Below are 24,271 nucleotides of genomic sequence, written 5' to 3' on the forward strand. Positions count from 1 at the left end.
CCAAGCGTGGTCGCACCATAGTTTTGTATAAGGGCATTAAAATGTTAGCCGTTTTATTTTCAGTCCCCTTTCTAATGATCCCTAGCATGGAATTTGCCTTTTTCACAGCTGCCGCACATTGAGTTGACACTTTCAACGAGCTGTCCACCACAACCCCAAGATCCCTCTCCTGGTCTGTCACCGACAGCTTGGATCCCATCAGCATATACTTGAAGTTGGGGTTTTTCGTCCCAATGTGCATCACTTTATACTTGCTAACATTGAACCGCATTTGCCATTTTGTTGTCCACTCCCCCAGTTTGGAGAGATCCTTTTGGAGCTGCTCACAATCCGTTTGGGATTTCATTACCCGGAAGAGTTTGGTAGCATCTGCAAATTTGGCCACATCGCTGCTTACCCCTGCTTTTAGATCATTTATGAATAAATTAAAAAGCACCGGTCCCAGTACAGATCCCTGGGGGACCCCAATTCTTACTTCCCTCCATTGTGAAAACTCTCCATTTATACCTACCCTCTGTTTCCTGTCTTTCAACCAGTTAGCAATCCACACATGTACTTGTCCCCTTATCCCATGATTGCTAAGTTTCTTCAGGAGTCTTTGTTGAAGAACTTTGTTGAAAGCTTTTTGGAAGTCCAGGTATACTATGTCAACTGGATCACCTTGATCCACACACTTGTTGACACTCTCAAAGAAGTCCAAAAGGTTGGTGAGGCAAGATTTACCTTTGCGGAAGCCATGCTGGCTCACTCCCAGCAGGGCCTGTTCTTCTAGGTGCTTTACAATTTTATCCTTGAGGATGCTTTCCATCACTTTGCCTGGAACGGATGTTAGGCTAACTGGCCTGTAATTTCCTGGATTGCCCCGGATCCCTTTTTGAAAATCAGTGTTACATTTGCTACTCTCCAGTCCTCTGGTACAGAGCCCGATTTCAGGGATAAGTTAAATATTTTAGCAAGGAGGTCGGCAATTTCACAATTGAGTTCTTTGAGGACTCTTGGATGGATGCCATCCAGTCATGGTGATTTGTTAGCTTTCAGTTTTTCCAGACAGTTTAGAACATCATCCCTTGTCACTTCTATCTGACTCAGCTCTCTAGCCTCCATCCCTAAAAAGCCTGGTTGAGAAGGTATGAGAACCACTGCATTATACTACATCCCAATATAAAGGCTAAAGTTAAATATAAACATTATTTGCTTTCAGGATTGGCTGCAGTTTTTAAAACTAAGATCAAAAGAGAATAATTTTAATTCTATGGTCTTAAAAACATGCAAAGAGTTTTAAGAGGGTTGTGGACTGGAAACAAAGGCCAGGTAGAGTGGGACTTTCCAATAAGGAATTATTATTTATAAGGAAATTATTTTGCATGCCAGCTCTTAGGGCGGGCCAGATCGTCAGATGGTGTGACTTAGTATAGACCCATCGTTTAATGTACAATTATGTTGATCTGCAGCAATTGAGAATTAGGGGTCTAGTTCAATGCACAACATATTATTTTGTTTTTGTGTGTGATAGATTTCGCAATATTTGTCTAAAGAACTACAACTCCATGCTGCAACAGAAATGGAACATTCACATGCATTTAAATCACTTATTATAGAATTTTTATATTTCGGTGCAATTATAAGTTATGAGACTTTAGCATCCTAATTGGATAGTAGGACAGATGGGCAAAGACTTACACAGGAGTGAAGACTCTATTAGCATAACCCCTGCTATTTACTGGCTATTTGTTTATACCTCTCTATCCTAATTATTACGCTCTCTAGAGTCCCTTAGAAGAAAAGTAAAGTTTGAAGGAAATGTTTATTTTAAACTGGGTCACAATGACCTCAGTTCATGGTATATTTTTGCCATCAGTTCTGTATAAAGACAGTCCTTTAGAAAGGCTTCAAAGCATGAAGTATGGTGATAATAACTGAAAATACACCAGTTGTAGCATCCTCCCATACAATTGCACAGGCTCTATGTCTTTCATACAGCCATTTGCAGTATTTATCAGGCCCATTTGTCATGAACAAGCTTTGGAAGCACTTAACAGTAGGACTGCAACCTGTTCATAATTTTTATGGATTGCTTATACAACTGGATCTCTACTCATAAAAGACTGAAACATCCATTAGGAATGGAGTTTGTCCATAATTTTGGAAAGGCAGAACAAGCTTAAATGCATTTCATAAATACCTGTGAATGGGAGGGAGGCTCTGAAAAGGTATCTAAAAGAAACTGTAAGGTGTTTTCCAAATTGTGGGATTTACTCTAGGAGGAAGTATTGTAAGTTAGAATGAGAGTATATAAAGCACGTATAAGTGTAAATTGGATTCAGAATGAGTTGTACACATTGCTGCCTTTTAAAATCTTTTTTCTTCTTCCTTTGGTTGGTTCACACAAAAGGCTTCCCTTTATTCATCCTGCCAATTTCTGGCCAATAGGGTTGTAGAGGAGGTGGGCCCAACCTCCTGCTTCTGATCATTACATTCCCCGGTGCTCAGGTAGTGAAGAGAGTACGTGTGTGCACACATATGGTGCCTACAGATCCCCCCTTAAATTCCCCCCTCAGTGTTTGCTTATTTATTTTTCAATTGTTATACTCCCTTTCATAAAATATCCCAAGGTGGTGGAGATGGAGAAGAAAGCTGGTCTTGTGGTAGCAAGCATAACTTGTCCCCATAGCTAAGCAGGGTCTGCCCTGGTTGCATATGAATGGGAGAATTGATGTGTGAGCACTGCAAGATATTCCCCTCAGGGGTTGAAGCCGCTCTGGGAAGAGCAGAAGGTTTCAAGTTCCCTCCCTGGCTTCTCCAAGATAGGGCTGAGAGAGATTCCTGCCTGCAAGCTTGGAGAAGCTGCTGCCAGTCTGTGAAGACAATACTGAGCTAGATAGACCAATGGTCTGACTCAGTATATTGTAGTTTCCTATGTGCCTATGTGCCTATGGTTTATAAAACTTAAAGTACAATAAAGCTCCATTAAAATCAAATTTAAAACCTGAAAATCAATTAAACAGTGAAAACCATGAAACACCATAAAACAAACAACCATAAAAAAGACAAAGAATGGCAGGAAATCTGAAGAGATCCCGGCAGCCCCTAAGGGGTAAAAGTCTGAACAAATTAAAAGGTCTTTACTTGATTATTAAAAGCAGCCACAGATGTCAGAGAGTGGACATGTATTGGGAGAGCATTCCAGGGCCTGGGGGCAACAAGAGAGGAGGCCCTGATCCATACGCATGGCAATTTAGCCTCTCTCAATGTCAGCACATGGAGCAAAGGCCCCTCTGACAACTTTGTTGGATGGTCAGAAATGCTTGGGAACAGGCAGCCCTTCAGGTATCCAGGGCCCAAACCATTAAGGGCTTACCTTGAATTGGATCCAGAAAGAAACTGGCAGCCAGGGCAGCTCTTTCAAAATAGGTGTCATATCCTCCGAACTAGCAGTTCCAGAGAGAACCCTGACAGCTTCATTCTTCACCAACTGAAGTTTCCGAACATTCCTCAAGGGCAGCCTCACGTAAAATGAATTGCAGTAATCCAGCTGTGACATGACTTAGGCATGGGTAACTGTAGCCAGATCTGCTTTCTTGAGAAAGGGACACACTGGTGCACTAGCCGAAGTTGTGCAAAGGTGCCCCTGGCAAATGCTGCCACCTGAGCATTCAAAAGCAGAACTGGATCCAGCAACACCCCCAAGCTGCACACTTGCTCTTTCAAGGGGAGTACAACCCCAGTTGAATCACCCTATCCTGATTGGCTCTTCTACTGACCAGTACTTCTGTCTTGTCTGGATTTAACCTCAGTTTGCTAGCCCATATCCAGCCCATCACCGCCTCCAGCCCCTGGCTCAGTATGTCCACTGCTTCCCTAGGATCTGATATCAGAGAAAAGTAGAACTAAGTGTCATCTGCATGTTTATGACACCCCAAACCTCCTGATGACCTCTCCCAGTGGTTTCATGTAGATGTTAAACAGCATGGGGGACAATACTGAGCCTTGTGGGACCCCATAAACCAGAGGCCAAGGAGTCAAGCAGAAGTCCCCCAGGACCACCTTCTGGAATCTCCCCACAAGAAGGGACCAGAACCATCCACTGGACCACCCACGATCCCTATATCTGAGAGGCGGTGCAGAAGGATACCATGGTTGATGGTATTGAACACCACTGAGATGTCCAGCAGAACCAACAGGGACCCCCTATCCAGTTCCTGGTGTAGGCCATCGACCAGGGTGAAGGCAGTTTCAATCCTAAAACCAGGGTGAAAGCCAGATTAATTTTATTGTTAGATTTATATACCGCCTTTCATTAAAACAATCAAGATGGAAAAGGGTCTAGATAATCCAAGATCATCCAAGACCCTTTATAGCTGCACAGACACCACACGCTGTACAACCTTGCTTAAAAAGAGAAGATTGAAACAGTCCAATAGCTATTAAGGTTGGTGGAATCAATGGAGGGCTTTTTAAATAGTGGTCTTACCACCGCCTGCTTGAGGCTCGATGACATCTTACCCTCCCTTAATGAAGCATTAATAATTGGCTCCAGCCATCTAACTGTTCCTTCCCTGACAGATTTTACTAGTTATGAAGGGCAAGGGTCCAGAATGCATGATGTTGCCCACATACTGCCTAGGATCCAGTCACCTCCTCAGACTGCACTAACTGAAAATAATCCATCACAATCCAACCAGATGGTTGCCAAAGCACATCTCCTGGAACTGACAAAATCCTGGAGTTCAAACTGGCATGAATGCAAGCGACTTTATCTCTGAAGTGACAAGCAAACTGATCACAGTGGGATGCTGGTAGTTCTTTCCCGTCACATGGCAACCTGTGTGAAACAGTGACTTTGCCACGCAATACAGCTCTGCTGGTCTAAACTGGGCAGACACAGTGGAGGTCAAGAAAAAAACAAGTTTCTTCACTGGCCCCACCACTACGGAGTCATCCCTAAAATGGGCTCTAGCCCATGTTCTGTCAGATTCATTTCAGGTCATCACCCTAAGCTCCAAGGAGAACCAAGGAGTGGAACAAGCTCCACCAAGGCGAAGAGGCCATTTAGGAGCAACCATGTCAATAACCCAGGCTGTATCCACATTCCATAGATTCACCATCGCCTCAACAGAGTCACCAGTTCTGGACACTGGAAACTTCCCAAGGGCTGTCTAGAAACCAAGCGGATCCATCAGCCTTCAGAGGCCAATCATTCTAATTGGTCCACCACCCCTGTAGGGCTCTGCATGTGCATGGTGGCCATAACCGAGCTGCCGCTGGGCTGAGTGGCTTGGTAAAGGAGAGGGGCCACACCAGGAGGGCAAGCCAAGCAGTGGTGCTGGCAGCAATCTGGCTGAGGGTAAGCAGTTTTTCCTGCTCGGCGCCCCCCATTCATCCCAAACCAGTTTGCCCAATCGAGGCCTGGTACAGTTCAATCACAGACACAACTGCCCCCAGTTCGGTCCGTGATTGAACCTGCAAACTGGCCCCAGTTCGAGGCAAAACAGTTCAGGATGAACCATTCATGCAAACTCCTAACACACACATCGTAAATTCTACCTTCCCAAGCGCAAGCTTCCCAGCAGTCCAATTCCTGTGCTTTCTGTGTACCAGGCATATAGTTTCGCCTATCTCTCACAATCTCCCACTACAGAGCGTGAAACCTGCTATGGATTTTGCAGTAGCGGGACTTTCCCATTGTTCTAGTGCACTGCTGTTAGAGAACTAGAACACCAGTAGTTGTTGGTTTTTTTAAAATGCCAGTATTAGATGGAGCTCTGGACTGGAAGTAGATTGCAGGGCACAGGAAGCAAGTCTCCTCAGGGGTGGAATTGAGAGGGGTGGCAGGTGGAGCCAACATGAAGTGTGTGCTACAGTGACCAAGGTCACTCCCAGACAGGTAGCAACACCTCCAGCTCACACTTCATCTCATGGGTCTCTCCACACAGCTCCACAAAAATGTCAGAGTATCCCTCACGACCATTTTCAGCACTCTTCCAAAGTACAGCATTTAAAAGATTTTTATATTATGTATTAGGGGCCAATCGCTTTGAGAAAAGCTGAATAACGCCAGTGGCTGTATGAACAACACGTTGCTGTTACCATATTAAAAGTGCTGTAAATCCCTTCCTCATCTGAATTCGCCCCAACCCTAATTGGAGTGAAGCAGGAGTAAATCACAGTCTGGAAAATGTCTAAGTAGACTTTTAAAGGATTGTGGGTAGGGATACAAAAATGCAGCCATCCAGTACTCACAGGCAACTAAAAATCTAGGCGTGGCAACTGGCACTTGGTTGTTGATGAGAGCAGATTTTCTAAGTTCTGGCTTTTGGAAAATGCTGGTAGCTCCTTAGTTTTGCAGAATAATAATAAGCCACAGGGTATGTTCTTTTCATTATTTAATGGGGCTATTCTCACGATCAGCAAAAATCAGTCTAGGAGAGCCTAGCCCAATTTTTGCTGATCGTGTAAACCACTGGGCTCACCTATAAGGCTCACTTTACAAGTGGCTAGCCCGCTTTTGTAGCCCTCCCCTTAGCAAGCGCTCTACAAACCCAGGCTTCCCGATCGTGAGTAGCCATGGCGCAGCTCCATGTCACAGCTACTCACGAGGAGACCCCCGGAGGGGAGGCGAAAAGCCGCCTCCCGGCTCCGGGGGTCTCGCCAGCATGCCCTGCGCGCTCGCGTAGGGCATGCTGGAGCTTCTGGTGGCCGATCGGCCCCCACTCCCCCAGCCCCCACCCGCTCTGTCACAGGGCCAGCAATCGTGTGGGTGGCCAATCCGGCCGCCCAGGGCTTCCTCCCTGCTCGTGTGTGAGGATTGCGTGCACTCACAAAAACCGGGTCTCACTGATCGTGAGACCTGGTTCAATGTTTCTCTGGAGTGATATCACCACATTGCATCATCCTGCAGTCTCATGCTGGGGGTTGCTCTTTGCCCTACCCTTTAATCAGCCAGCTACCAGCTGCTGCCCTGATTGGGCAGTAGTTCGAGGGGAGGAGGTTGTTTGTTAGCCCTTAGGGATGTTCCTTGCCTCCCCTCTCAGTTCGCCTTCATTGGGCTTTCCATCCCTCCCATCCCAGGGGGCACAACAACCTATACTGGTCGTCCTTTGGGGGCTGAGTAGGAATATTTGGTTCCTTGACTTATTGGCCTTGTTGTGGGGGAGGGGGGCTGTTTTTACCTATTCCATTCTGCTTTCCTATCATTAGTTAGTGTCAGGTCATGACTTGGTGGGCAGGTGCAGTGTGGTCTGGGAGGATGTTTAGAAGGGTATGGTATTGGTGAACACCCTTGGGCATTTGAAAGGTTGGTCCATAGTTCCTTAGAAGCTTTGCAGCTCAGGGGCTACAATTGGCCATGAACTGCTTCAGGGTTTCACAAACCTTAAAAGCTGCATGGCTTGGGGTGGGGGGTGAAGCCCTAGAAATTGCCCTGACCCTATGGGTTGACAAGGGTGAAAAGAAAGCACGCTGGCACTGCTTCTATCTTTGAGCCAGGGTGCCTATAGAAGGCTTAGGGAAGGACACAAAAGTTTGACCCCCAGCCTTGCAAAGCTCACACTGCAGGGGGTGGAGTCTTCCACATCCAGTTTGCTAACTGATTGTTGAATAAAGTTGTGGCCCTTTTATCTAAAATGCTGGTGTGTGTGTGTGTGTGTGTGTGTGTGTGTGTGTGTGTGTGTGTGTGTGTGATTCTTGCAGCTGGGGTGCGTGGGGGCAAGTTGTATATTTCTTGGCTCATGAGTATCAGTTTTGGTCATTTGTAATGCTCACATCAAATGCAAGTTCAACTTATGCATCTTTTGTGAAGGCCCACTTGGAACGACTTTTGCCTGGCTTGTAAGTCAACAAGCTTAGATCTTATATCGACAAACGTGCTATCTGGCTAAGGAGTTAAACAAAAACAAATCCATGGATGGCAGGCCAGATTGGAAGATCTGAAATTTCCTTTAACCAAGTCAGGGAATTTGAAGCCCTTTGTGCTTATTTGCCAGCTGTGAGTAATAACCCAAACATGCGCTGTTTCTTTCATTTGAGCAGTACAATCAAGCAGATGGGAATTACCGGAGATGCTGGGTAAAAGGTATTTGCTTCACCATATTCTGCCCATTTGAACTGCACTAGGAATACCAATACTTTAAGCCTATTGCATTGGGGCAGATGGGTGTGCTGCACTGCTCAGGTGCAGGTTGTATATTAACAATCTGGAAGAATAGCGAAAAGTACCAGTTTATCCTTCTGCCGGAGCCTTGAAATGGCTTGATGAGAACATTTGAACATTGTCAAATTGCTCTTTAACACTTCCCAGCACAACCATCAATTGAAAGATGTCCTTGAACAAGCAGATCATGGTCTGCTTGATTGAAGGGTTGTAAGGAAGGAAACATCCTAATTTGTTTTATGTTATCTGGTGCATATTTAAATGATGAATCTGTCAAAATACTGGAGATGACATTGGACTACTAAAGAAAAGCTTGCCTCATACCATAAGAAATGAAACTTGAAAATTATTTGGACACATTAAGCCAGTTTTTGTGACTTTGTAGCATGTTACTAACTGCCTATTTTCTATTTGGGTTAACTTGATTTTTTTTTGGTCAGTCTTGATTATGGTATGCCCATAGAGAAACAGGTATTGCAGGCACAAGCAGTGTTAGAGGCACAGGCAGTAATTCAACATACTACTCTACATAATAAGTGGTGGTATGCTGAACAGGACTCCATCCAAATGTGGGGGGAAATCCATCTGGATAGATTGTAGATGTCTCCAAAGATCATGCAAACTGGCCTTTTGTATGGTGATATTATTCAAATTCCATATTTCCTAGCTCAGAAATACAGATTGTATGCAGCTTGTATGCTCACCTCACAAAGTAAACACAACCACCTCAGAATATTTCTCCAGATTTAATTGTCATCATTGTGGGTTTCAGGGCTTCCAGTGACATCATCCAGAGCATAATAACAACAGGGTCCAACTTGGGCTCAGAACTGGGCTCAGAATGAATGGAACTATTTTGTAATAGTTTGGTTTTTTCCGAGTTTGGCCATTGGAGTTCTTCCCATCATCACTTTCATGTGGTTTTTCATGGATGGCCAGATTATTCATCATGTGGTGATTTTCTTAATTGTTGGGGGATGGACATGGACATGGCATCTCATGCAGGATGGTGGGTCTCTGGGGCCAGCGTACCTCTAGCAAGCCTTAAAATTCTTGGTTCCCAAAATAAGAAAAGGCCTTTATGTTGGGTCCTTTGATTCTTGGCCTGAGTTACATGAGACCATTTTAGTGAAAGTCATCTGAACTTCTTGTAGACCAGCCCACAAGTTTGCATTCTGAACGAATCAAGACTTTTTTTTTTTGACACATGAAAAAACCTGTTTGCATCTATTATGCAGCATAATATATGAATCTTGGGAATTCCTTTTAAAACTAATGTATGTTTATGTACACATTTTTGGGGAAATGTCAATTTACTGTAAATGGAACTTTAATGATCAGAGGCAGTATACCTCATAGCACCAGATGCTGAAAGAAGTAACAGAGGATAGGCATCATCTTCATGCCCTGATTGTGAGCTCCCTGAGACATTTGGTTGGCTAGAATCATATTGCTTAACTAGATAGACATTAGTCAGTTTTAGCAAGGCAATTCTGACATTCATATGGCAAGTGGTACCCTTACTTAATAGATCTTTGTGTCAAGAATCATGTTTTTCTCTCCAAGTCAAATTTTAAAGCATATAATTCTGACACTAAGAATGCATCCTGTGCTATTGGGTACAGATGATTAAGCACACACATGACTGAACAACAGATGAGTAAACAAAGCAGTGAGCTCTCAGCAGATAGCTATGTATTGCATACTTGGATAGCTCAGCATTTGTGTTTCTTAATGCACACTGAATGAAAAATGCAGCTGTACCTGTTTGGGTGAAGACATTCTATAGTTATTTTCATACTTGGCTTGTAGGAGAATAGTCCATATTGTCTTTGTGCTAACAGAGAGTAGGCTTGCAAATGCAAATTGAACACAAAAATGTTCAGATGTCAGCATTAATCACACAGCATCTAGAATTGATTCCAACATGCTAATGACATCTAATATTCCCCTACTGAGAGGCAGTACAAAAGTTTTACAAAATATCCTTTTAAAAATATATTAGAGCTGCTGAGTCTTTTGCTGCCAGCTTTTTGTTGTCATTATTTCCATCCCCCAGGAAACATTAATTCCCACTTCTTCTACTAATGCAAATTGGTATGGCATTAAGTTCAATCAAACCTGTGAAGTAAGATTCTCTGTGCCATGGATTATTGTGACTTAAGTTGCGCTTAGAATGCAGAAGTGTTAATATTTAAGACATGCACTCCAATTTCCTAAATTTAAGTCCTCAGCCTGCTCCATTAACACAACACACAGGGTCTTGAGGATAGAAAGTAGATGTTGGCCAACTGGTAACATTTCACAAATCTCACCAGGGTGCTTAGTTGTTATTGCAGGAGCTACACTTTGCTTAACTTCAGTTATTTAAAATGGTACAAATGAAGAGAAAGCAATGTTGTTCACAAACTATATTGAAGAAGAGTTGATGAAACCTATTACTCTCCTTAAAAATATGATTATTATATTTGCCAGAGTGCAGCTAGGTTCTAAGCTTGTAGGAACAGAAATACTAGACACACATAACAGAAATATTACCTTCCCCAACCACACACACAGATTTACCACCTCTGTGGGAACTAGCCTTAGCCACTCATGCAAGTTGTTCATGTGTTGCTACAAAGGAAATCAAAGGCATAAGAAAACCCATGAAGATGCACTTATAAAGCTGTCAATATGCTATTAGAAGATTACTTTGTTATATGTTCTTTTAAAGCCAGGATAATATACAATACTGCTTTACTGCTTACATGGCACGGAAGTTTAAAAGTATGTAATTCTTAGGCTTTCTAAAACATAAGTGAAAACTTATGAATATCCTAAGACTCATAAGTATCTTAACTCTCTTCTTAAAACAAAGGATATATATTCTTAAAATGTGTTTCAATAAAAGATCAAGTTGCATTTACAAATGGTCTTAAATCATTGTATAAAATCATTTTCATCAACAATTTTCTACTCTGGATGGATGGCACCTTTATCATTTGCCATCAGGCAATAAATTAAATTAATAACTTCTGAGTGGAGCAAACTACATTGCACATTTCAGAATACTGTAGTTACCAGGGTAATAAATCTGGGTGATCAATGGTCCACAAGGATATAAATACCCTAATAACATCTATAGAAATCTAGAACCTTTTCACTATTGCATACCCTTGGATTTTTGAGGCTGTAGTTCCATTCAAATCAATGACCCTGATCCAGAGAAAGTTGATGATAAGTACCATTGCAATCAAAAGGGGCTTAAATTAGCAATTTGTTATATCGGTTTCACATGTGACTTAGTTAAAATAAGTTTCTTTGGATTGGAGTCCATGAAACAACATTATAACACGGAAATAATAAATTGATATATAGTATATCCATCTATACATTATTCTCCTCTCTGGGAAAAGAGTTGGTCTTCTAACAGCAAGCAGGGATTTCCCCCTTTGCTATGCAGCATTTGCTCTGGTTTGCATTTGAATGGGAGACATGTGTGAACATGGCAAGATATTCCCCTCAGGGGATGAGACCACTCTGGGAAGAGCACCTGCATACTTGCATGCAGAAGGTTCCAAGGTCCTTCCCTGGCATCCCCAAGATAGGGCAGAGAGAGACTCCTGCCTGCAACCTTGGAGAAGCTGTTGCCAGTCTGCATAGACAATATTGAGCTAGATAGACCAATGGTCTGACTCGGTAGAAGGCCGCTTCCTATGTTCCAATGTTGAATTACAACTATGAATTACAAAACCTGCTTCTCTGTAAGAAGATGCACAACAATTCTTTACTCTTGAGTTCTTACTCTCAATAAAGATGTGTTTCCTGTCCACATCTAGGCTTAAAACTGTATTTTGTTGCTGGTTTTTGTGTGGGGGAGGAATGTGGTGTTTTTGATTAACCCAGGTCAGCTTTTGCATGGGGCTTCAGTTACCTATATTCCAGTCCTGGAGTAGAGGCGGGGCTAACAAACAGCCAGCAGCAAGAGCATTATAAAAAGCAGCCTGCAATTGCCTGTCTGTACATAATATCTATTTTATTAAACTATTAATATTCCTGATTCCATTCCACTGCCAGGTCCTTCCATACCATAACTCTCCCCCTTGGATTCTACAGGGAGCAGTTGAATTTCCAAGCTGTCTGCCATGGATGGTGTTTGGAACTATGCTTCCAAGAAGGCAATATGATAAAATCCACGTGCTTGACACCTTCAGCAGGGAAGCAGGGGATAAAATGCAATCCAATTTAGAACTCTGTCCACAAAAAGGTGTGTGAGGGGGAATCATATCTCCCTTCACGTATTCTCCTACTGTGAACTCAGTTTCAAATCAAGCTTGTCCATTACTATAAAGATGTCAATACACTACAGAACTAATCATTTCAAGGACCAGTTCATACATGCACAGACCTCATTTGATTAGTCAATACATGGTGAATCATAGAAGAATGCACGGCTTGGCTCCAACAAGAAGCATTGTGTTTGAAATGACATGAAAGATGTGCCTGTATCTTTTAATCTGTAATTACTCTTTCACATATAGAAATTACTATTAAACCAGTTTAAAATTGGTTCAAGGTTGTTGTGAGGGAAAGATTCAGATCTTCGCAAAGCCCCATCCAGACATTAGGGATGTACATGAGCCAGTTTGGCACCTCCTCCGGGAAGCGCCGAACCAGGTCAGTGGGGTGGGGAGTGGTTCCCTTAAAAAGCAGGTAAGGAGCTCTTCACTGGCTTGTCTGCTGCCCCACTGCTTTTCCGGTGGTGGCACCCGCTTCCAAAAGGCCACGCACAGCTGTGGTGGTGTTGCCTGCAGCCTCCACGTGGCATCGGCATGCACATGGCCAGCAGGCTGTTAGAGGTTGTTGATTTTTACCCACAATAGGTAAAACAGCAGAGCACTAAGGACTGAGCACACACTCCAGTTACAGAGTAGGTAGCAAAGGATGGTTTGGATATTGCAGCTGTTTAGAGAAAACACATGGAGATCCTTGTAGAACTAAATACTAAATATTTATTGGTTAAATACATTTGGATAGGAAAGACCTATATCTATTCTAAAGGACTACATAGTGGATAGGTAAGGAGGGAGAGAGATGTTTCCATCTGCTCTCTAGGAGGAAAGGAAGGATTGTGACTCAGCACAGGAAGTGCTGCAGAGTCAGTTCAGGGGTCATAGAGTAGGGACAGATAGGGAGACCCTGACTCACTGTCTCTACTCCCAATGCCCCTAGTGGTCATTAGGACAGTTGGTGCAAAAGGTCAATGCACTGGAAGTTCATCTCCAACACAGGCATGCAGCTCCTTACCTGCTTTTAAAGGGAACTGCTCCCTGCCCTGCCAGTGGCTGCCCGAGCCGGTCATGCACATCCCTACCAGACATTTTGTTGTATATGTTTAGAGGTCTCTGTATAAATGTACATGTTTTTGTGTGAATGAGTGTACATGCATTTATTTTAAAAGTAAACTTTGGTACAGGACCCCTCAAAAACAATTTATAGAGCTTGAAAGCAAGCAACTGGATATGCGTTAAATATAATAGGTGAATAACCATATCTGTGTACACTGTATAGACTGTACATTCATTGAACATAGTATGCAAACAGAGCTAAGGTAAGATATTGGGGAGGACAAGGGATCATGATAGCCCAAGCCAAGTCATCTGACTGATTCAGGCATTTATTTAAAAAAGGACAATATGTAACCAGTCCTGAACACACCACTGCTTTTACATTTCTGACTGCTAGATAACGTAGCTAAGCCCTAAGTTGACATAAAACCTAGATGAACTTGTTGACAGGTACCAAAATTCAAGAACAAAGAGAGATATTTTAATGAGCAATATTTGCAATCCCCCTGGAACTAGGGATGTGCACAAAACCAGTTTTCCCAGTTTGGTTCAAATTCAAACCAGGTTCGAACCAGGAGGGGGTGGTTCGGTTTTGGTTTTGCTCGAACCTCCCCCTGTTTTGGTTCTAATTTGAACCGTTTCAAACCAGTTTGAACCAGTTCAGACATCCAAAAATTGGTAGGATGGTAGCTGGCACCCAGGGGTACCTGCCAGCCAAACCCCAAAGCAATCGGACACTCGTACGATTTTTTATGAATTTTTGAAAATTATTATTATTTTTCTCATACAGTATAATGGGACCCAAACCAGCCCATATCCCCTATTGTGGAGCACCTAGGGGCACAAAAGTCGGGTGGGTGGTAGACAACCAGGGGTGCCTACTATCCACAAAGTTCCAAGGCAATTGGACACTCCTCTGATTATTGGTGAATTTTAAAATTATTTTTGAATTCCTCATAGAGAATAATGAGGATTGCAGCAAATGTATAGCTTCACGTCGGGGAGAAAGGGGTGTCCAAGAGCAGAGTGTGGTGGGTGGTAGTGCCCAAGGGGGGCCAGGTAGCTATCAGAATTATTTGAAAGGAATTGGGCAAAGGGCTGATTTTTAAGTGATTTTTGAAGTTTATGTGTCTTTAAGGTTTGCAGATGAGAGTGGATTCATGGTTTGTCATTGAAAATCTTATATGCTTCCAAAGAATCTACACTCAGAACACTTCAGAAACAACAAAACCCAGTACCCCATGGGTTAGCAACCCATGGAGGTGGTTGGCATCCTCGCTCTGGGCCACCCCAGCACACCCCAAGTGCAGTTATGGGGCTGCTGAAACCTCCATTCTTCCCTATGGAGAAAAACCTTAAAGCCACTTGTGGGGTGCTGGGGTGGCCCAGAGTGAGTGGTGATCTAATGCAAAGAGGTTGCCAACCACCCCCATGGGTTGCTAACCCATGGGGTACTAGGTTTTGTTCTTTCTGAAGTGTTCTGAGTGTAGATTCTTTGGTAGCATATAAGATTTTCATAGGACTGTCTGATTGCTTCAGGGTTTGGGTGGTTGTTGGCACCCATGGGTGCTCCGCTATAAGGAATAATGGGCTGGGTTGAGTCCCATTATACGCTATGAGAAAAAAATAAAAATAATTTTCAAAAATTCATTAAAAAGTCGTATGAGTGTCCAATTGCTTTGGGGTTTGGGTGGCAGGTACCCCTGGGTGCCAGCTATCATCCTACCAATTTTTGGATGTCTGAACCGGTTCAAACCAGTTCAAACCGGTTTGAATCTAACCACCCCCTGGTTCGGTTCAAATTCGAACCTGCAGCTCGAACCTGATGGCTGGTTCGGTTCGAATTCGAACCTTCAAACCACCCTGGTTCTAATTTGAACTGGTTCGCACATTCCTACCTGGAACCAGAAATACTGACATGCAGGGGATCATTTTAAAAAATGAATGAATGAATTCTGCCCCACACAAGTTTTACATTCACATTTCAAACAGGAGTGAGGCAAGAGGAACTTGAGGCTGCCTGTGTACAAATCCCCTACCATTTTGTTTGAACAAATGGAGCGCAATTTGAAAGGTAGTTCTAGTCTTTCTGCGGACTTGTTTGCAGCAAAAGAAAGTTGTAATTCAGAAAAGTATTTTAAACTAGTATATCTTCCTGCTCGATTCTTAAAATTAAAATAGCATTAGTTTGCCTTTGCAAAATGCTTAACCTTTTCATAGTCAGGAGAATATATAGATCTGTTTTTATTTGCCTCAGCATTCTGTTCCTCTGTGTGGCATTTAAATAATTAAGCTTGAGCTAGGATCTAGTAATGCCTCTTCAAGAAGCAAATTTCTTTCTTATCCTTTCTGTCTTTGAGAGTAAGAAATGTCATTTTAATTATACTCTGCACATTCCAACTGATAGCAGGAAGGTAAATGAGGTGTTCATAAAACTGACCTTAATGAAATTCCCTAGCCTGGACTCTGCTTTGCGCACTGCAGCTTCATTTAATCTTGCTCCTTAAGTCATTCCAATTTTGAGCATTTGCTGTGCCTTCTGTTTCAGTTTAATTTTTTTAACTAATGTTGGCATTCCATCTTTATCACTAACAGGAGAGAAATAATATTTTCCATGGATTTAGAAACAGATTTTTCACATTACCTTCTTTAACTCCTTAATACTTCTATCCAAATAAGCTATTATGTTCATAAGAGGGAGTGCAAAATAAAAAACTGCCTATACTGAAATTCTGAAAAAAGCAAAACAAAAACAGTATTGCCAGATGTTTCCTTTGCAAAATGGCTAAAAATGGTCACATTGACTCATGTCACTTCACAAAATAGTCATAAATGTATCTTTTTAATTGTTTCAGATTAAGCTATTTCAGGATTCAAGAATTTTATATCAGGACAGGCAAAATATACTATGAAATGCACAAAAGTCTGTGTCTCCGTCACACATGGTTATACATTGAGGTTACATTCTTTAATTTACTCTAGAATGGCCTTGGAATGGAATGGCCTTGTTGATGAAACCACAAAGAGCTTATTCAAGATTAGATAAATTAGCTTTAGCAGTGTTACGTGGAATTGGTAAAGTCACTCAGTTCAGATGAGTAGGAAGCCCCAGACAATCATATTCATAACCCTTTCCTGTTATCTTAGATCATTTGCAGGTCATTGAGTGCTGGTTGTCAATTCTGAACTTGAATGGACTTTGCCTTTTGAAAGTACTGACTATAATATGTAAAGGGTTGGTTGTTCCAAGCGGAAAGAGCGAAGAAGAGAGAACCAGACACTCAGCAATTATTCAGAGTGAACCAGGTTATTTAGAGAACTTGGAATTCAGCAGTCTTGAGCAGGCCGTCATACTGAGGGCCTTCTGCTTCCCTGGTTGATTTAAACGTTTCCAAAACAGCTAGCTGAACCCGCACAGAGCAACTGTGCGGTAGTTTACTTTCTTTTGGGGGTTTAGTTGGGAGAATTCGTTTGGCTGGTCCTCCTTTTTTAGCTGTGCATTGAACCGTGTTCCCCTCTCTCTCTTCCCCCCAACTGTCTCATTCATCCCCCCCCAGTGCTCTCTGGCCCGCTCTGTCTCCCCCTGCGCTCTCTCACTCGCTCTGTATCCCCCCAGCAGCACTCCCGTGCTCGCTCTGTACCCCCCCAGCACTCTCTCTCATGCTCTGTCTCCCCCCAGCGTTCTCGCGAGCGCTCTCTCTCCCCCGGGTCTCTTTCGTTCGCTGTCTCCCCCCACTCTCTCACTTGCTCTGCCCCCCACTCTCTAGCGCGCTCTGTCTCCCCCCACCAGAGGCGCTCTCTTACGCTCTCTGTCTCCCCCTCAGCAGCGCTTTCCCACTCACTCTGTCTCCCCCCAGTGCTCTGTCGCGTGCTCTGTCTCCCCCCGCGCTCTGTCTCGTGCTCTCTCTTCACGTGCTCTGTCTCCCCCTGCTCTCTCTCGCACGCTCTGTCTCTCCCCCAGCAGCGCTCTCTCACGTGTTCTGTCTCCTTCCAGCGCTCTCTCATGCGCTCTCTCCCCCGCTCTCTCTTGCTTGCTCTGTCTCCCCGCTCTCTCTCGCTTGCTCTGTCTCCCCCCGCTCTCTCTCACTCGCTCTGCCCCCGCACACGCTCTCTCTCGCTCTGTCCCCCCCCAGCAGCATTCTCGCGCGCGCTCTGTCGCCCCCAGCGGCACTCTCTTGTACGATCTGTCTTCCCCCAGCACGCTCTCGCGCACTCTCTCCCCCCAGTGGCACTCTCTCTCTCGCTCTGTCTAACCCCAGCGGCGCTCTCTCGTGCGCTCTGTCTCCACCCCAGCGGTGCTCTCTCTTGTGCTCTGTCCCCCTCTAGTGGTGCTCTCTCTCTCTCTCTCTGTCTCCCCCCGCGGCACTCTCTCTCTCGCTCTGTCTCGCCCCAGCGGCGCTCTCTCTCGCACTCTGTCTCTCCCCCAGTGGCGCTCTCTCTTATGCTCTGTCTCCCCCCACTGGCACTCGCTCGCGCGCTCTTTCTCCACCCCAGCAGTGCTCTCTCTTGTGCTCTGTCTCCCCCCCAGCGGCGCTCTCTCTCACGCTCTGTCTCCCCCCAATGGCACTCGCTCGCACGCTCTGTCTCCCCCCAGCGACGCTCTCTCGCACGCTCTGTCTCCCCCCCAGCGATGCTCTCTTGTGCACTCTGTCTCCTCCCCCTGCACTCTCGCTTGCGCTCTGTCTCCCTCCAGTGCTCTCTCACTTGCTCTGTCTCCCCTTTTTGGACTTCTGTTGTGAGATATTGGTTGATTGTTCAGTTGTTTCTGAGTTGTTATATGGGTGGTGTTTTTTTTGCGGGGGGACTGCCATCAGCTGGACTACACAGTCTTTTTTTTTTGAAGGAGTGACTGGGAATGGTGTGTTTTTTTTTAAAGGTTGTGTGTGTTTTTAGATGTAGGGTGTGACACAGTGGCTGCGGGGCAGGCAGGCTGGGAACTATGGTGGGAAGGAGGTTAACAGCCATCACACAGCCCTCCCCGCCACCACCTGCCTCTCGCAAACTGGCCCCAGCCACCCCTTTGTACCTGCTCCTGCTGCCTCGAGGTTGCCAGCCGATTCCTGCCTGCCGTACCCCGCGTTCCGCCTCAGCCTTTCTTTCTCTCTTCCCCGAATATGCCAGCCGCCCTGTCTGCCACCTTCCTTCCTTCCTTCCTTCCTTCCTTCCTCAGTTTGCCGTTCCACCCCAGCCGCCCCCTCGTAGCTTCTCCTGCCAACTTTCTTCCTCTGCTTCCTTCCCTTCCCTGTTTTCTTCCCTCGGAATCCTTCCCTTCTTCCTCTGTCTCTGTTCCCCAGTCCTCTGTCCTGTTTGACGTTCCCCAAGTCCCACCAGCCTCCCTCGTTGTGGCTCCATCCCCAGGCAATGGTTCCAAGCATCCGCACGGCTCCGGCTGCCTCCAGACGTAGTCCTCTACTCGGTCGTCTGTAAGCGAATTATATATATAGATATTTTCTGCTAAGAGAAGAGTGGGAATGTTTTCTACTAAGGGAGTATTTTCTACTAAGGGGAAATTCTCCAGGCAATGGCCTTCAAAATATAGTTGAGAGGGAGCTGCTGAACCAGAGATGTCACAAATAGTTTATAAGGAACATTAAAAAAACCACAAATCCTCCTGAGCAGGACTGAGATGAGCACAGCCCTGTCTGTAGGACATGCTTAGAGCAAGTGAGCAGTAGGCTTGTCCCCTTCTCAATACCATAGCCGCATCCCCTTCTCAATTCCCTTTTTAAAAAGTGAGGTTTCTCCTTTGAGGCTGGAATGTCCTTTTCTGACTAGGACACGAACACAGAATCCCCACCATACAATGGATAGCATTTGTATCATTTCAGCCAGGGAGAAGGGCCAAAGCATAGCAATATGGCAAGAGCCACTGGAGGCAGACTAGGTCCATCCCCTTCCAAGCTGACACACCTGACACACAATCGGTGCCGCAGGAAGTGGCAGAGCAGAGAGCTGGAGGAGGAAGACATCTGGCAACCCACAATGCACTGCGCTCAACTCAGTGCATACTTAATATACACACACCCCCACCACCAGGGTAAAGAGTGCACTTGAGACCTTAATGCTGGCTAAAGGCTGAGGTTAAAAGTTGGGTTGGGCAGGAGGGCAGTGCCGGGATTGGGTACTGCATCGGATTGGATACACACAAGCGCTGCACATGAGAGCTGCACACGAGCAGCCAAACCCGGGCTGGGCTGCCCACTGGCCTGGGTCAGGCTGCTTGTGTGAATAGGCTTAAAGTATGTCTTCTTGGAAGAACCAGGAAGAAGTTAAGGGCAACTCCCACTTCCTGCCTAGCTGGAGGCCACAAACAAAGAAAGCTCGGTAAGCCTTTTTATTTAAAATAAAATTTATAGTTTGTTTGAAAGACACAGAATCTGTTGTTGGAAGCAAGGCAAACAACTTGAAACACAAGGCTCATCAAGCACAGTGACAGCTCACAGTAGCTAAAGCTTTTGCAGACATCTGACTGGAATGCACACAAAAGCTCGACCCCATCTTCGGTCAACCACTAGGCTACTCCTACAGTGGGTCTACCTTTTTTGTCTTGAAACAACGGTTTGAAAGATCGAAGAGGGAGGCTAATGGAAAGAATAACATAGCAAAGACAGAAAGAGAGAGACTAACATACTCGGGCTATTGAGGGTGATCTTATAACAGGGGCAAGGAATCCAAGAAGCTCAGATTTGTTTTTTAGGTTATATTTCCCACCTAGAAACTAGACTTATTCCTCGAAAGAGTGGCTTATACCTGGAGGAGTGATTATATTGGCAATGCTATTCAGCCCAGAATTGAGAAATGGCTGTGTTAAAATAATGATTGCATGACAGATGTAGATTTTACAAGGAATAGAGACCACATAAAAAGACTGGATCCTCAACTACTATAAATAGTAATCTCTATAATAAAAGGAACAGGGTATTGATATAGCACTTTACTACTGCCTCTTTTTTTTTTTTTTTTTTTTGAGGCACCATAACAATAAGATAACATAGACTTAGGACAGTCTTTCTTTTTAGAAAATTGGATAAGGAATGTAAATGATGTTCTATGGAAAGGTAGCCACTGATTTCTTAAACCACTCAAAAATACATATGATGTCAGGTGCTTTTTGAGGAGCAAAGCATCATTATTGCATAAATTCCCTTCTAGGGCTCTTTTAATCATATTTAAAAATACTTCTAGCTCTTTCCCTGGAGAGAACGGAAATGAAACCCCCTTGCATGTTGTGGGGACAGTTGAAAAAGAATGGCAAGTTCTTGCATACCAATTTCAATCAGATGCAATTTCAATCATTTCAATCAGATGCATACCAATTTCAATCAGATGCATCTGCTCTGGCATTCATAGTCAATTCTGAGATTTAGCCGGGTTAAATGGCTTCCCCCCGGCCAACCACCATTTCTGGCAGCGAGCCGGAGTGGGGGAGTGGCCGTGCCAAGCGCAGTGGTTGCTCTTATTGGGAGTAGCCACTCCACTCCTGCCCCTGGGCACCCTGGAATGCGAGAGGCACAAAACCAGAAAGCCCAGTTCGGCTCAAATTGAACTGTACTCGAGTCGAACCATGTCCAATCAGGATTTGTGCACACTCAAACCAGGCCTGGTTTGGATTGAACTGAGCTCGGTTTGGGTAGGCTCAAAGCTCTATTGGTAAAGCGGAATCTGGTAAGGATTCCCCTTTCCCAGTAAAGGGGAAGGGGGAACCAGGGGGCTTCGCTAAAGTGAGTTGTGGTGGGAGGGGTTAGGATTAGGCTCTTTGCCCCTATGGCTCACAAGCCACGCACACACACAGCGCATGCCGCAGGGAGCAGCACGGATGAACATAGGCCAGGACTTTTTATCCCAGCCTCCAGGTGTCCCACAGTGCACTGATATCCCACAGTGCATTGCATGCTGAGCGGTGTCCCCCAGGGGACAGGCAATCTAGGCATCTGTCTCTGTGTCTCCCATTCAAATGCAAAGCAGGGCAGACCCTGCAAAGGAAACAAGTCTTGCTACCACAAGGCCAGCTATCCTTTCCCTGAAGCATCCTATTCAGTTTTTGTGGTTATCAAACAGAAGAATTTGCCCTTTGTACCTTTAAAACTGAGATGGCTTGCCCTTCTCTGTTAGTTTTACCTCATGACTGTGAGGCATCATTGATGAGAGAGGAAGAGGGTGGTTTCAAACACTCCTACCAATTACATCTTATTCCTCTCAGATCAAATATCTAATTAATCTCTTTCTCACAGACTAGAAATCAGTAATTAAACCATGAGATAATCTCACAAAGGGTATTTCTGCAGCTGTTCTCAGCATGATGGCTAAAAAAGACCAGTGAGAAGATCAGTGGCCCTTCCCACTGAACAGCAGTTGCTGAGCAGTTCACACAAGTGGAGGACGGAGGCAACCCTTCACAGACTTGCTAGAGTTTCTAGTCAAGGTGTGTGTGTGTGTGTGTGTGTGTGTGTGTGTGTGTGTGTGTGTGTGTGTGTGTGTAAGGGATGATGTCAGTGGGTGGGGGAATGTCTGACTCGACTGCATTGAGCTGCTGCTGCTTGTCAGTAGGACAGACTGAAAGCTCTTCATGGCTCCTGATGCTGCTGCAGGATAGTCCTATCTGTGAGCCAGCATGGAAGTCCCTACAGGCCGGGTCCTGCCCCTGGGCCTTCTTGTGCAGGCCTGGTGTAGGGCAATCATAGGATAAACAGGAGTCCAGCATTTCACAAGTGTCAATAAGGTTAATAGGAGAGAGGGAGGGTGGTATACAGGTGATGGAGGGTGCCAAAGTACCAGGCAGAGGTTTGTGTAATCTTTGGCCTGATGAAAGTTAAAGACTAATGTTAAATGCAGACTCAGAAGCAATTAAACTAAAGAAGCAGCTAAAAAAACACAAACCCACACCAACAAATAGCCAAACCACATGTATACACCCAACAATGATAAAAGCTTTCTAGAAGACAGGGAGGTGAGTCTCACGAGTGAGACTTGCCTTAAGAGGGTTTGCAGGAAGAGCAGGCTTAGGCCACTCTCCCCACAGACGATCCCCAGACAGCCCTGGGTGGCCGATCGGCTGCCAGCTCCATCACGGAGCCAGTGGGGGGCTGTGGGGATCGGGGGCTGTGCAGCCCCCAGAAGTTCCAGGATGCCCCGCGCGAGTGCGCTGGGCATCCTGGAGAGAACCCCAGGGCCGGGAGGTTGGTTTCAGCCTCCTGGTGGGGGGTCTCCTTGTGTATTGCTGTGGTGCGGAGCTGCACTGCAGCAATACATGATCAAATAGATGGGGTTAGCAGAGTGCTCACTCCGCTAAACTCATCGAAGGGGAGGGGGAATTAGGAGGGTTTGCTGCCAGGAACTGCGTGGCTCCCGTGGCAGCACAAGATCCTCCAAAAATGGGCTAGGCTCCCTTAGCCTGCTTTTGGTGGATCGTGAGAATCTCCTCAAGGTCTTCTAAAAGACCAGAGGAGAGCTGGTCTTGTGATAGCAAGCATAACTTTTCCTATTTGCTTATCAGGGTCCATCCTGGGTTGCATATGAATGGGAGACTACATGGGAACACTGCTAAGATGGGATGGAGCCGCTCTGGGAAGAGCGCCTGCATGCTTGCACACAGAAGGTTCCAAGTTCCCTCTCTGGCATCTCCAAGATAGGACTGAGAGAGTTTCCTGCCTGCAACCTTGGAGAAGCCACTGCCAGTCTGTATGAATAATACTGAGTTAGATGGACCAATGGTCTGACTCAGTATATTGCAGCTTCCTATGTTCCTAAGGTTTCCTGCAAATATTCATAAGAGCAGAAGTTATAATTGGTAGGAGTGTTCGAAACCACCCTCTTCCTCTCTCATTAATGATACCTCACGGTCAAGAGGTAAAAGTATCACAGAGGGCTTTTAGAAGGAGAGAAGTGAAGCAAAACTTACTTCCCCACCCACCTGCACTGAGCTGTGGAAGAAGCCTTCAACAGAGATATTCTCCAGACACTCTGCAAGCATGCTGCCCTTTGTCTGCCCTCATAGCACTACGGAAGATGTGGGCCAGAGTCTTCTGTGAGCAGAGAGATGAGAGTGTTCACACAACAACAGGCATGATGGTACATTCTATGAGACACAAGAATGAGGCACATTTCAATGTAGTACATGAAATATCTAGGATTCTTGGGATAAGGGTTTATATGATGTGTGTTTCCCCTGAGCAGAGTCGGTTTATAACATCTCCACTTTATGATTGAATACTACAGTAAGTCAAACAAGCCTTGAATATGCTTTATAAGAATGTGAACAATTTTCATTTTTTCTTCTTCAGAGTTAATAGAGCCAGCATGAGACTCAATTTACAACTATCCCCAAATCTTTTTATCTTCAGTGACTCTCTACTAGCTGAAGTTAACAAAAGAAGACACCTCCTAAAATATGCTTAAAATTCATCACTATTGGATTAAGTGCATCATTTTTATGTTTATTTCAAACAAATCCTTGGATCCTTTATCACCAGTTGTGAATAATGCAAACTTATGTGTTGGTTTCTTTTCAATAAGTGGGCTACAGCAAAATGGGCAACTGATGAAACCATGTTTAAAAAACAATGATTATATTCATTGAAAAAAGATTTAAACCGAGAATATAAAATATGAAAGCACTGCAGTACAAAACAGAATCTTTGCTTTTCCTGAACAATGTAGCAAAGATTGATTTTCCTCTCCAGCTGAATTTTCCACATATCACTTAAGATATGCTCTTTACATTATAAAATATGTTTTAAGGGGACATTTTTATTTATTCATAAGACTGGTGTTTTAAATGTTCCAGCACATTAAT

At 44.6% G+C, this 24,271-nt stretch overlaps 1 protein-coding gene across 1 annotated transcript in view; it reads right to left on the minus strand.

The window, feature by feature from the left end:
• Positions 1–3,422, minus strand: part of LOC128352409 (eggshell protein 2A-like) — a 150,695-nt gene extending 147,273 nt beyond the window's left edge. The window contains exon 1 of the mRNA XM_053312978.1: positions 3,359–3,422. The gene's annotated coding sequence lies outside the window, so the exon portion shown is untranslated. The remainder of the gene's footprint in view (positions 1–3,358) is intronic.
• Between the last annotated feature and the right edge of the window lie 20,849 nt (positions 3,423–24,271).

The sequence above is a fragment of the Hemicordylus capensis genome, chromosome 3 (assembly GCF_027244095.1).
Source record: "Hemicordylus capensis ecotype Gifberg chromosome 3, rHemCap1.1.pri, whole genome shotgun sequence".
NCBI classification, from domain to species: Eukaryota; Metazoa; Chordata; class Lepidosauria; order Squamata; family Cordylidae; genus Hemicordylus; species Hemicordylus capensis.